This window comes from Mustela erminea, chromosome 11 (assembly GCF_009829155.1).
Source record: "Mustela erminea isolate mMusErm1 chromosome 11, mMusErm1.Pri, whole genome shotgun sequence".
NCBI classification, from domain to species: Eukaryota; Metazoa; Chordata; class Mammalia; order Carnivora; family Mustelidae; genus Mustela; species Mustela erminea.
In genome coordinates, this window is record NC_045624.1 from 63493710 (window position 1) to 63505224 (window position 11515).

The 11515-nt window shown below is 35.4% G+C and overlaps 1 non-coding gene across 1 annotated transcript; it reads right to left on the reverse strand.

Annotated features, from left to right (window-relative positions):
* Positions 1-1055: 1055 nt before the first annotated feature.
* On the reverse strand, positions 1056-1162 carry LOC116569724. The gene has a single exon (XR_004277155.1). It is a non-coding gene; the product is annotated as a U6 spliceosomal RNA (small nuclear RNA).
* Between the last annotated feature and the right edge of the window lie 10353 nt (positions 1163-11515).

Below are 11515 nucleotides of genomic sequence, written 5' to 3' on the forward strand. Positions count from 1 at the left end.
AGCTATCTGCCTTTTTAAGCAACTTGCTATAAACATAGGAAATATATTAATATCATAGTACTGAAGCAAGTGGAATGAAAGAAGTTTAAGTGGAGAAGTATATTGGTAAAATCCCAAATATCATTTAAAATGTCACAAGGGGATTTTTGAAGGGACTTTTTCACTTAAAGACAAAGTATCCCATTTATAATTTTTTAAAGCAAGCAGAGTTGCGCAGCGGAAGCGTGCTGGGCCCATAATTTTTTAAAGCAACTTCTTTGAGCTTAAATTTGCTTATTATTAGTGGATTTTGGCCCAGGATTTACATTCCATCTTTTTAAGGATGGCAGATTATTAATATGTGTTCTGGAAAGCTTTGAGCAAAGCTGACTTCATTTAATATTGTCCATTTTATAGGTGTTATGCTGTAAGAAGATGAGTCATGTAATTTTCAGTGAAAAAAATAATTACAGCAGGTATGAGGAGATATTATAGTCTTTATGCCTTTCCTGACATATTACATAGTTATAAGACAAATTCTCATTAGAACAAAAGGAATTGATGTGACCCTCCCTTATTTTTTGGTATCAGTTAAGTGGACAGTGAGGTGTTTTGTTTTTGTTGTTGTTTCTTCTTTGGATAATAAATATAGTGAGCTCCTTTTAAAGATTTGCCATGCTCTTCCATATTTGAATTTTTTCTTTGCTGGCAATTTATGTGACACTAAACTTACAACCCCCAAAATGAATATATAATTTTCTATTGTATTCCGAAGTAGAGAACACACTAAACGTATTTTTAAAAATCACAAGCAATTTCAAGAAACTTCAGACTGTCCTTTGGCATTATTCCTCTCCTGGTCAGGAGATGGTGTCTAGGGTGTCAGGATCAGCCAGGAAAATAGAAGGAACAAGGGGCAAATGTGCCAGTTATTTGGCACCATTTTTTAAAGATGTTTTCTCAGAAACCTCAGTGCTTATATATCACTGATCAGAATCTAGTCACTTGGTCACCCTTATATGTAAGAGTGTTTAACCATATGTATAATTACATATATGGGAAAGTGGCTATTTTTAAAAAAATATGAACGCTTCACAAATTTGCATGTCTTCCTTGTGCAGGGGCCATGCTAATCCTCTCTGTATTGTTCCAATTTTAATATATGTGCTGCGGAAGCAAGCACAGAAAATGGATATTGGGCAGACAACTAGTAATCCACTCAACAATCCTGACCACTTATTTCAGGGCTAAATTTGCATGCATTTTCTCTTCCTGTCATACCAGGTAGATGTTAAAATTCTCATCTTGCAGATGAGGAAACCGAGGTTTAGATGGGCTAAATAACTTCCTGCAGTCACAAGGCAGCATGGTGTAGGACTAGGAATTGAATTTACTTCTACTTGACCCAGCTGCTATCTTAACCACTGTACCTCATTGTTCCTGAGATGGAGCTCCAGGTCTCTTGTTGGCTTTATTTCAGGAAACCAGAACTGGATTCCAAAGATGAATTAATTCCTCTGAAAGACATACAGGGAACCAGGGTTGATGTACAAATATAGTAACCTTTTAAAAATTTCATAGGTCTAAGATGTCTTATGAATCTGCTTGCTTTGCTGTTTCTTGATTTATTAAGGAGACAGGGCCCCATCATTTGGTCTAATATGGGAAAAACATTTAAAGTTAAAAATAACCTCTCTCCACGAAGGGAAGTTTTAAATATTAGGTTTCTGATAATTGTATTTTATAAATCTGCTTAGCTTATTTGTTAAAAAAAAAAAAATCTAGATAAATTGGTAGATAGTTGGAGTAGCAAGTAGTGTTAGTAGATTAATCCCAAACCTGTTTTCAATCCCCTTCTTCTTTTTTTTTTTCCCCTTTATGAAAAGGGCTGAAAGCTACACACTTTTTTATTTTTATTTTTTTTTTTTTAAGATTTTATTTATTTACCAGAGAGAGAGAGAGGGGGAGAGAGCGAGCACAGGCAGACAGAATGGCAGGCAGAGGCAGAGGGAGAAGCAGGCTCCCCGCTGAGCAAGGAGCCCGATGTGGGACTTGATCCCAGGATGCCGGGATCATGACCTGAGCCGAAGGCAGCTACTTAACCAACTGAGCCACCCAGGCGTCCCAGCTACATACTTGTTCTTACAGTTTCTACACTATGAATGGTGAAATGATACAGTCTGGTTAATGATATATAAAAAAGTCTTTTCAGATATTTCTGGGACAATTTTCCCTTTCCTGGTAAAGAGGACAGATACCGCAGATACATTTCTTCCTTCCTCCTGCCTGGATTTAGACCCAACGGTGAGCCCTAGCAGTCATTTTTCAACCAGAGATATTCAGATACTGGCTCTGATGACACTGAGTTGCTGAATCAATGCTTACTTACAGATTTCTTATTTTCTTTATCTACTTTTAGTTATGTTATCTTTTACTTCATCTGAAATTAATTCTAATATAATTAGTCATTGCCTTTCAATAATGGGACACAACAATTAGCAGGTTGTTTTATTTAAAAAAAAAATATTGTGTGTATTGGCTCAGTATAGAGAAATAAAAATTCATGTAACCTTTTTGGATCTGAAAAGTAAGTAAATTGCATATTGAATTTAGATAGCCACAAAAGAATTGCAAATATGGCCCACTGCCAAATGTTTGTTTTGTTCACCAGGATTTTCTTCCAGAGACAAAACAAACAAGATATTAACAAAAACTGGATTGCCTTCCTAACATGTTACCAGCTCTTGGCTGTCCAAAGTTGGATAAAGTGGCTGTCTTAGTCAGTTCAGGCTGCTATAACAACATACCACAAACTAGATGCCTTAACAAGAGAAATTTATTTCTTACAGTTCTGTAGACTGGCCAAGGTCAAAGTGCTGGCCAATTCCGTTTCTGTTGAGAGGCTTGCCTTTGGCCTTCTTGCTGCATCCTCACATGGCAGAGAGAGAAAGACAGAGAGTGGGGGAGAGAGAGAGAGCTGGAGTTAGTTCTGGTGTTTATCTTTTTAGAAGGCTGCCAGTCTCAGCGTAAGGGCTCACCCATATAACATCATTATTCCCAAAGCCCTCACATCCAAATGTCATCATACTGGAGATTAGAGTTTCCAAATATGAATTTTGGGAGGACGCAAACATTCCATCCATAGCACCGATCTTCTAGTACACACAACATTAACAGAGGTTCTCAGCTTAACTCATCTTGGACCAAACCCAATCCACAAGACTGGATTTTCAATAATTATATTTTCAGTATAACTCTCTGGCTCAGAATTTCCTTTGTCCATACAAAATAAAAAATTGTAAGCAGATGCAAAGAATATACTTTAATCTTTATTTACTGTTTTTTTTCTTTTTTCTTTTCTTTTCTTTTCTTTTTTTTTTTTTTTTTTTTTTTTGCTTTGTTTTGTTTTTGCCAGAACAAGCTTTTAGTTCTTTCTATATTTCCACTTGTTTGAGAACTTTGGGTTATATCTAAATTTCTTTTCAACTCTAAAATTATGGTACACATAATAAGTGGATGTATCCTTTATTCTACAAACTTAATTGTTGTTCATTTATACTTTGTTCTCATTTTTCATCTTATGTAGTTCATGAGAACTGTGGTTGAGAATTTAGCATTTAGAAATTAAACTTGGACTTAGACTCTACATTGATCAAGGTAAGAGAATCATGAGATTTGGATAAAAACAGAGATGGTGCAGATGGTGAAGGTGATGATATTTAGGAGACAACACTGACAGACGTTGGTAGTATATTTTTTGTGGTGATGGTGATTTAGAGAGTGTGGGATTTTTTTTTTTTTTTTCAGTTTTGCCTTGGCACCACCTTACCTAGATTTGAGTTAATTTGGGTTAATGAGTCAATTTGTGAACATACTGATTTTGAGGTATTTGTGAGGTAGATTATTTATCAGGTAGAGATGTCCAGCAAGTATTTATGTGGATTTAAGTTAGTAACTTAGAAAGAAAAAAAATGAAACTACAGATCTCAGTTTGAGAATTAGAGCCAAAAATGTGATTGACAAAACCATAGATGTAGATTAATTCATCCAGAACTAGTATGTAGATTCAAAAGTAGATGAGAAGAGTGCTTGTTAAGGATCCTGAGTAATTGGATCATTTAAAAGGAAGATGCAGAAAGGAATCCTCCTCCCCCCAAAACAAGACAGCAACGAGAGTCATAGAATGAAATTCAAGGAGGTGGAGTGTTTTTTTTTAATATTACATATTATTATCTATATTTATGATAATGTATATTAGATCTTTATGGATTATTTACTACTACTTATAATTTTTGCCCTTAAACACCATCACTTTCCCACTCCTCCCCCATCCCCTGGTTACCACCATTCTATTCTGTTTTGTATAGGTTTAACATTTTTAGATTCCACATATAAATGGTATCATGCTGTACTTGCTTTCTCTGACATCTCTCATAACATAATGTGTTCAAGTGCATCCATCTTGTCACAAATGGGAAGATATCTTCCCTTCTCATTGCTGAATAATATTCCATTGTGTATGTGTACCGTTTCTTTTTCATTTGTTCACCCACTGATGAGCATTTGTGTTGTTTCTATATTTTGGCTATTGTGGATAATGCTATAATAAACATGTGAGGGCATATATGCCATCAAAATCCCATGTTTAGTTCTTTTGGGCATATACTCAGAAATGGAATAGTTGGAGTGCACAGTAGATCTATTTTTAATTTTTTAAGGTACATTCATATTGTTTTTTTTTTTAATTAATTTTTTATTTTTTATAAACATATATTTTTATCCCCAGGGGTACAACAGATGAATGGATCAAGAAGATGTGGTATATATACACAATGGAATACTATGCATTCATATTGTTTTTTATGATGATTGGAGCAATTTACATTCTCACCATTAATGTATAAGGGTTCTCTTTGGGATGGGGTTGCTTAAAGAGAAGAAGGCCAGTGATATCAAATCCTGCTGAATATTCACAAAAGATAAAGACTGAATAATGCCAACTGAATTTCTTCATTATAAGAATGTTGTTTAACATAGCTTGTGGCAGAGTTAAATAGACGAGAAAATGTAGAAGAACTAATAGCTAGAGGGGGCACAGCAATGGAAGAAATATATACATTTTAAATTTAAAGCATTATGATAAGCACGCATCTATGCTGATGAGAAGAGCTGCTAAAGGGACATTGAAAATTCAAAAGAGAACAGGAAATACCTGAAGAAGCAAAATAGGTTGTGTGTGCTATATATAGGTAGAATTGGAAGGGACTGTAGTGAGAATTTGGAGTGCACTGGCATGCCGTGGTTAAATGTGGAATTATATCCTGCATGCCATAGGGAGATCATGAGTATTTTTAGTTAAAAGATCAAAGATATTTTATTTATATTTTTAGAAGATCATTTTAGCTAACAATGGGAGGATGAATTAGAGAAAGTAAGACTTGGAGCAAGAACAACTGAAGAAAGTAAGCCAGAGGGAGATGGACAGAAGGAATAATTGTAGAAACATTAATTTTTGAAGATCAGGAGTGTTTAGTAATTCACTAGCTGTGGGAAATAAAGGGCAAAGTAGCTAGAAGACTTGAGAAAGATTTAAAGTTCCTAACGGAGGCATCTAGTGAAATCCTGGATAAAAATAACTAGGAGGATTTTGAAATCTGAGTTACATTTTAGACATTCTGAATTTTGACTGCCTTTGGAATATCCAAGTGGAGAAATATCATTTAGGTAATTGGAAAAGTGGGATAGTAAGGTAGATGGACAACCAAATTTGGATACAGGGCTGTCTGAAATATTTGTGATATGGATAATAGCTGATAGCCCAAGGCAAAATACTAGAGGAGTTTGCCTGATAAGAACAGGCACAGAGAGAGAAAATAAGGGCCTTGTATGGAACTTTGGGGAAGGCACACTAACCTTAAGAGGCAAATAACAAAAGGAAAATCAGTCAAATGGTGAAAATAATACCCAGAAGGTTAAGAATTGAACCAGAAGAGACTAAAATCATAAAAAAGTCTCCTCGAATCAAATTGTGTTCAAATGCTGGAACAAGATCAAGTTATAATTTAAAAGTGCCCATTGAATTTGCTATTGGAAGACCATTTCTAATTTGAAGTGTAGACTTTTTAGTTGAATGATGAAGGAAAACTCCAGATTACAGAAGGCTAAGGCATTCACAGCAGTTAAGGAAGTGCAGACAGAATGCAAACCACTAGACACTGGTTAATGAAGGGAATGGAGGACATAGGAACAGAAAAGGAGTTACTTTCTTCTTGCCTGAGGTTATTTTTTAGGAGAGATTTTGATAACTGTGAAAGCCCATGTTTATTCTTTGTTATTAGAGTAGCATGTGCATCAATATCCAGCATCAATGATGCTGAATATTTATGCTTTCCTCTTAGGATCTATCTTTCAATAATTTAATGCTCTGACATTACAGATTTTAATGCCATAATGGTTATCCAGTTAGACGAGGGAACATCGTATAGAAGCTCTGTCTTAAAATACATTCTAGGTTGTTAGTAGTAGATATTTCTAACTTTCTTCAGGGCTTTCTTTATTGTCCCATAGATAACTTGATTTGTTCATCCTAAACAAGATTGAGTATTTTAATTAAGTCTTGATTAGTGGTAAGTACATTATGACGACAACATTTTAGAAATATCAATTTTACATGGAAAATGATGAGCATCGTATAATTACTTATTTTCATCAGTATCACATTATTTCTTGTTATGGCTTATTTTCATCTGCATCTTATTATTTCTACTTATATTAGTGACTCTTTTAGTTTAACTTTTGTTTTACTGGGTTATAAGTTAAGTTTTAGAATTTTATTTCCAGCTAAGAAAAAAAAATGGAAAATCCTTTCTCCTAAAAGATCTTCTTGAATACATCTGCAGATTTCATCCTTGTTCATGAACCTAACTCTTCCCAACTCAATTGTATTTTGAGATATTTGATACCCACATTGGAGTCTCTTTTAATGCTAGAAGTTCATCATAGTCAAATATGCTTTTCCTTTTTCACAGTATTATTTGCATATTCACCTTATATTAATATTTGAAAATTGGTGATGTCTTTAAATGAAATTGAAATCAGCCAAACTTCACCTATTAAATTCTCTTTAGATATGGTCTCTCTCTCTATATATATACTGTTAGTTACATATAACATTCTATCAATTATGTATGAAATGTACACTATATATGAAAATGCATTCATATGGAAAAGAACATACTAGCTACATTTGAAAACTATAACAAAAATATCGTGTATCTGCTTAATTGAAATGTAAATAGGGAAGCAAAAGACCAAGAAAGGAATTTATTTCATCATGTCTTCCTGAATAATCTAAAGGTAAAGCATAAAACAATGCCATTTCAATACTAATATCCTTTGATCTGAACTGACTTTTAATATCAAACAAGAAAATTTTGTTTTGAATATTTTTGAATAGGCATAAATTTTGGACAGAGATAAAACATAGTTAATTTCAAAGATATATATTAATTTCAAAGATATATTTCAGAAAACAATATATATATATTCATATTTAGATATCTATATAGTCACATATACATATATTTGTGTGTATGTGTGTATATATATGTGTGTATATATGTGCATATGTGTGTGTATATGTGTGTATATATGTGTGTGTGTGTATACACACATATACATACACATATGTGTGTATATATATATATATATATATATATATATATATACACATCACTAATCCCTGGTAAAGGTAAAAAGAGTTTAGAAGCCATTTCACACAGGTTGGTTGGTTTTGACAGTGCCTCAGAACAACCTTTGAAGAAGGTCTATGAAGCCACATTAAGGGCTGACCCTGGAAACATGGGGTTGTGGGAAGCCAAGGCAAGGAATTGGTTAGGCTGCTATCTTTCCTCCTGAAATCTTTCCAGCTGGAAATTTATTTGTTATATACTGAACTTATACATTGATTTTCATTAGCAGAAAGAATTTTACAGTTTAAAAGTGTTTGATCCCATCTTGTTTAATTTTTTCAACAAGCCATAAGAGACTCTTAATCTCACAAAACAAACTGAGGGTTGCTGGGGGGTGGAAGGTATGGAGAGGGTGGTTGGGTTATGGACATTGGGGAGGGTATGTGCTGTGGTGAGTGCTGTGAAATGTGTAAGCCTGATGATTCACAGACCTGTACTCCTGGGACAAATAATACATTTTATGTTAATAAAAATAATAAAATAAAAAAATTATTGAACATTTACCATGTGCTGTTAGATCTGATGATCCAGAACCAAACCATTATTTTTTATCAAAATGAAGAATAAATTTACAAATGAAAAAAAAATGTTTGAATGACATGGATGCAACCTCTTACTTCTCCTTCACTGTTAGAGATTAAGGGGCCTCTTCACATAAGTGAGTTACAGATCGAAGCATAGAGGATAGGTCTGTTAAAAAAATACTGCTGCATTCTTCTTTTCCCGATTAATGAAAATTGTGTTATGCACATAAAATTACTGATGTTTTTCATGTGTTTTCCTTAGAATATGAGAAAATTACATGGAGTCTCAGGATACACAGGATTTTAGATTAGAAAAGGATTTTTGAAATTAAGTCCAAGGTCCCTTGTCTGGCAGGAATCCTTATGATATCAGGAAAAAGGGAACACAACTCATATTAATGTGTCCAGGACAGGGATCCTGATAACTCCTCAAGTAACATTTCATTACAGAGCAGTTCTTAATAATATAAAGTACTTTCCAGTGTCAGTTAAACCCTCATTCTTATAAGATCAACCTATTAAACTTCATCTTTCTCTTTAAAATAGTAAAGAATATGGTGCACCTGTGTGGCTCAGTGGGTTAAAGCCTCTGCCTTCGGCTCAGGTCATGATCTCAGGGTCCTGGGATTGAGCCCCGCATCAGGCTCTCTGCTCAGCAGGGAGCCTGCTTCCTCCTCTCTCTCTGCCTACTTGTGATCTCTATTTTTCAAATGAATAAATTAAATCTTAAAAAAAAAATAGTAAAGAATAAATCTCAACCATTTCCCATATTGTGGTTTGGATTGGCAATTTATGTGAATGTAGAAATGTGCTGATGAGTTGGCATTCTGGCTAGTTTCTTTGCCCAGACTTTTGGTTGTGGGAATTGAGAGACTTTCGTAGAGTGGGCTGCATGAGAAGCGGTATCTTCATGGTAGATCCTTCAGGTAGAACTGATTGATAATGATGAATGACATGTAATAATGATAAAGAGGAGAGTTAACTCTTTCTGAAGACTTGTGTTCTAACTTTCCTACATATATTTACTTATTTAACCTCCACAATACCCTGTGAGTGAATACTATTGTTATCCTAATTTATCGATGATAAGCGAAGTTGCCCAAATTCATGGAACTAGTAAATGATAGAGTATGGATTTGGAAACAGAAAGACTAATAGTAATAATGTTTGGAGAGTCCAGAGGGCACACTGGACAGGCTTAAGGAGAAATGGGAAAAGGCAAGGAAGTGGCTGAGTAGTAAGATGGTGATTAGGGAAGGAAAGTGCAGAGTCACTTTGCTTTGGAGAGAACCTCTAGTCAGAACTTACTGCTTATAGTGTGTAGAGAGAACACAATGTTTTTACCAGGGACTCTTGTGTGTTATATTATTCATCTTTCTTGACAATGAAATGTAGCTTCTAAACATTTCCTCTATGGCAATAAGCTCTAAGCAATGGTTCTTATTCACTTTGGATCATGGGCCCTTGTTGAAGAGGATGAAAGCTTTTCCTCTGGAAGGAGGAAAAGACTCATAGACATAAATACCCACAGAAAATATTTATTTTCCAAAAGTGCAGAAGAACTGAGGAAGGCATATGATTTTGGAAGGGCCCTATAGGGAAGTAGGGACTGGAGGCTATTTCCCAGCGATCCTTAATGGGACAAGGAGAGACCTATGTGATAACCACAGATATGGAGAAGTCAAAAAGTATGGATATTAACTGCAAGAGCGAAGAAGGATACAGATCAAATTCAGAAAATCTTAGGAGCTTCCGCTTTGTGACTTCACAAATTATAGTGCATTACATAACACTCATGCTATATTTGATGTCATTGAAATGTATTTCCCATGGAGGTAAGTGAGAGGGTCAGAGCTTTACTCCTGGTCCAAAGGCAGGGCAGCATGGAGTAGGCTGCACTGATTCCTGATCAAATAGAAAGAAGCACAAATGAGGCAACACACAGGGTGAGGGGACTTATCAGTGCCTCAGGCCCTGAATTTGGAGTTTGGGTGTAAATCCCCCAGCCTCTAAGGACAGGGAAGATCTTCAATAACACTGATGTTAAATGCATATACTGGCGAGGTTGTTTCCCTGCACTTCTAGGGTTTCTTGGACTCTCTGAAGCACTCCACATGCTTTAGTCTTTGAACTGCAAAAAAATGTTTCTCTAATATGAAGCTGGCTTCAAATGACAAAAACATGACCCTAATCAATCACAAGCTGCCTTTCTACTGTACAGGAATCTGAAGCTATCTGTGAGTTTCCTTTTGTGTGCCCCTATTTTTCCTTCATGCGTCACTGAAAACTGAACAAGTTCGTTATTGAAGCCACTGCTTACGGACATTCAGGGCACTGATGGTGTCTTAGGTGTCATGTCAGTTCTCTGTTTTCACTTTTCTGTTCCCTTTGACATGGTACCTGCACCAGCAGGGAATGTTCTGTGGGAAGTTTGAAAGTTAATTTGAAAGTTAGTTAGAAAGCCATCTCTACTGGCCAAAGGAATGCCCCAGCACACACAGGGCTGAGTCCAGCTTTCTCCATGGTAGAAGTCCTGTGTTATTTCACAGGCCTTTGTTTGCCTGATTTTGCTAAAGAAGCAAAATCCCCCACAATAACTCTGTGATATCACTGTCTTCGTCTGGTTTTGAAGAAACAGTGGATTCCAAGACATTTTTGAGTTTGTAAAAAGAAGTGAAGCCTACACATATTTTCCTTTTAGTTGCCCAAAGAGCTAGAATGTTCTTGCCAGAAAGGATTAAGGATCAAATTATATTGACATCTGTATACTATCTTCAGCATACATCAAATGCCCTTCTCATTTTTTTCTGTCTTAAGGGACAATCCAGAGGTCAAACAAGGCAAAGGGCCATCCTTTAGGACCATTACCAGAATTGGTAAGAACTGTTTACTTGGGTGGGTCTTAGTTAAAATACTGAGATCTAGTTACTTGGAATATAAAAGTGAAAATGATACTCTTACTGTCCTTGCAAGGTTTGCATGGTAGCTATGAATATAGGTACAAAGGTCCCTTTCTCTCTGTCCTTCCTCTCTAGCAGTGCTCTCTCTCAAATAAATAAATAAAAATCTTAAAAAAAAAAATAAAAAAATTACCATAATAAACTGTTTGTCAGCTAATAAGCCTGGCAAAACCCTAGATTCTTGAGTTCATTTGCCTTGCTCCCTCCAATTTCTGCTTGGTTTTAAAATTTCTGATATCACCTCAGTGAGCTGAGTTGTGAACTGAAAAGCATTTGTTTAGTCTAGAAGTGCCCAAGTCTG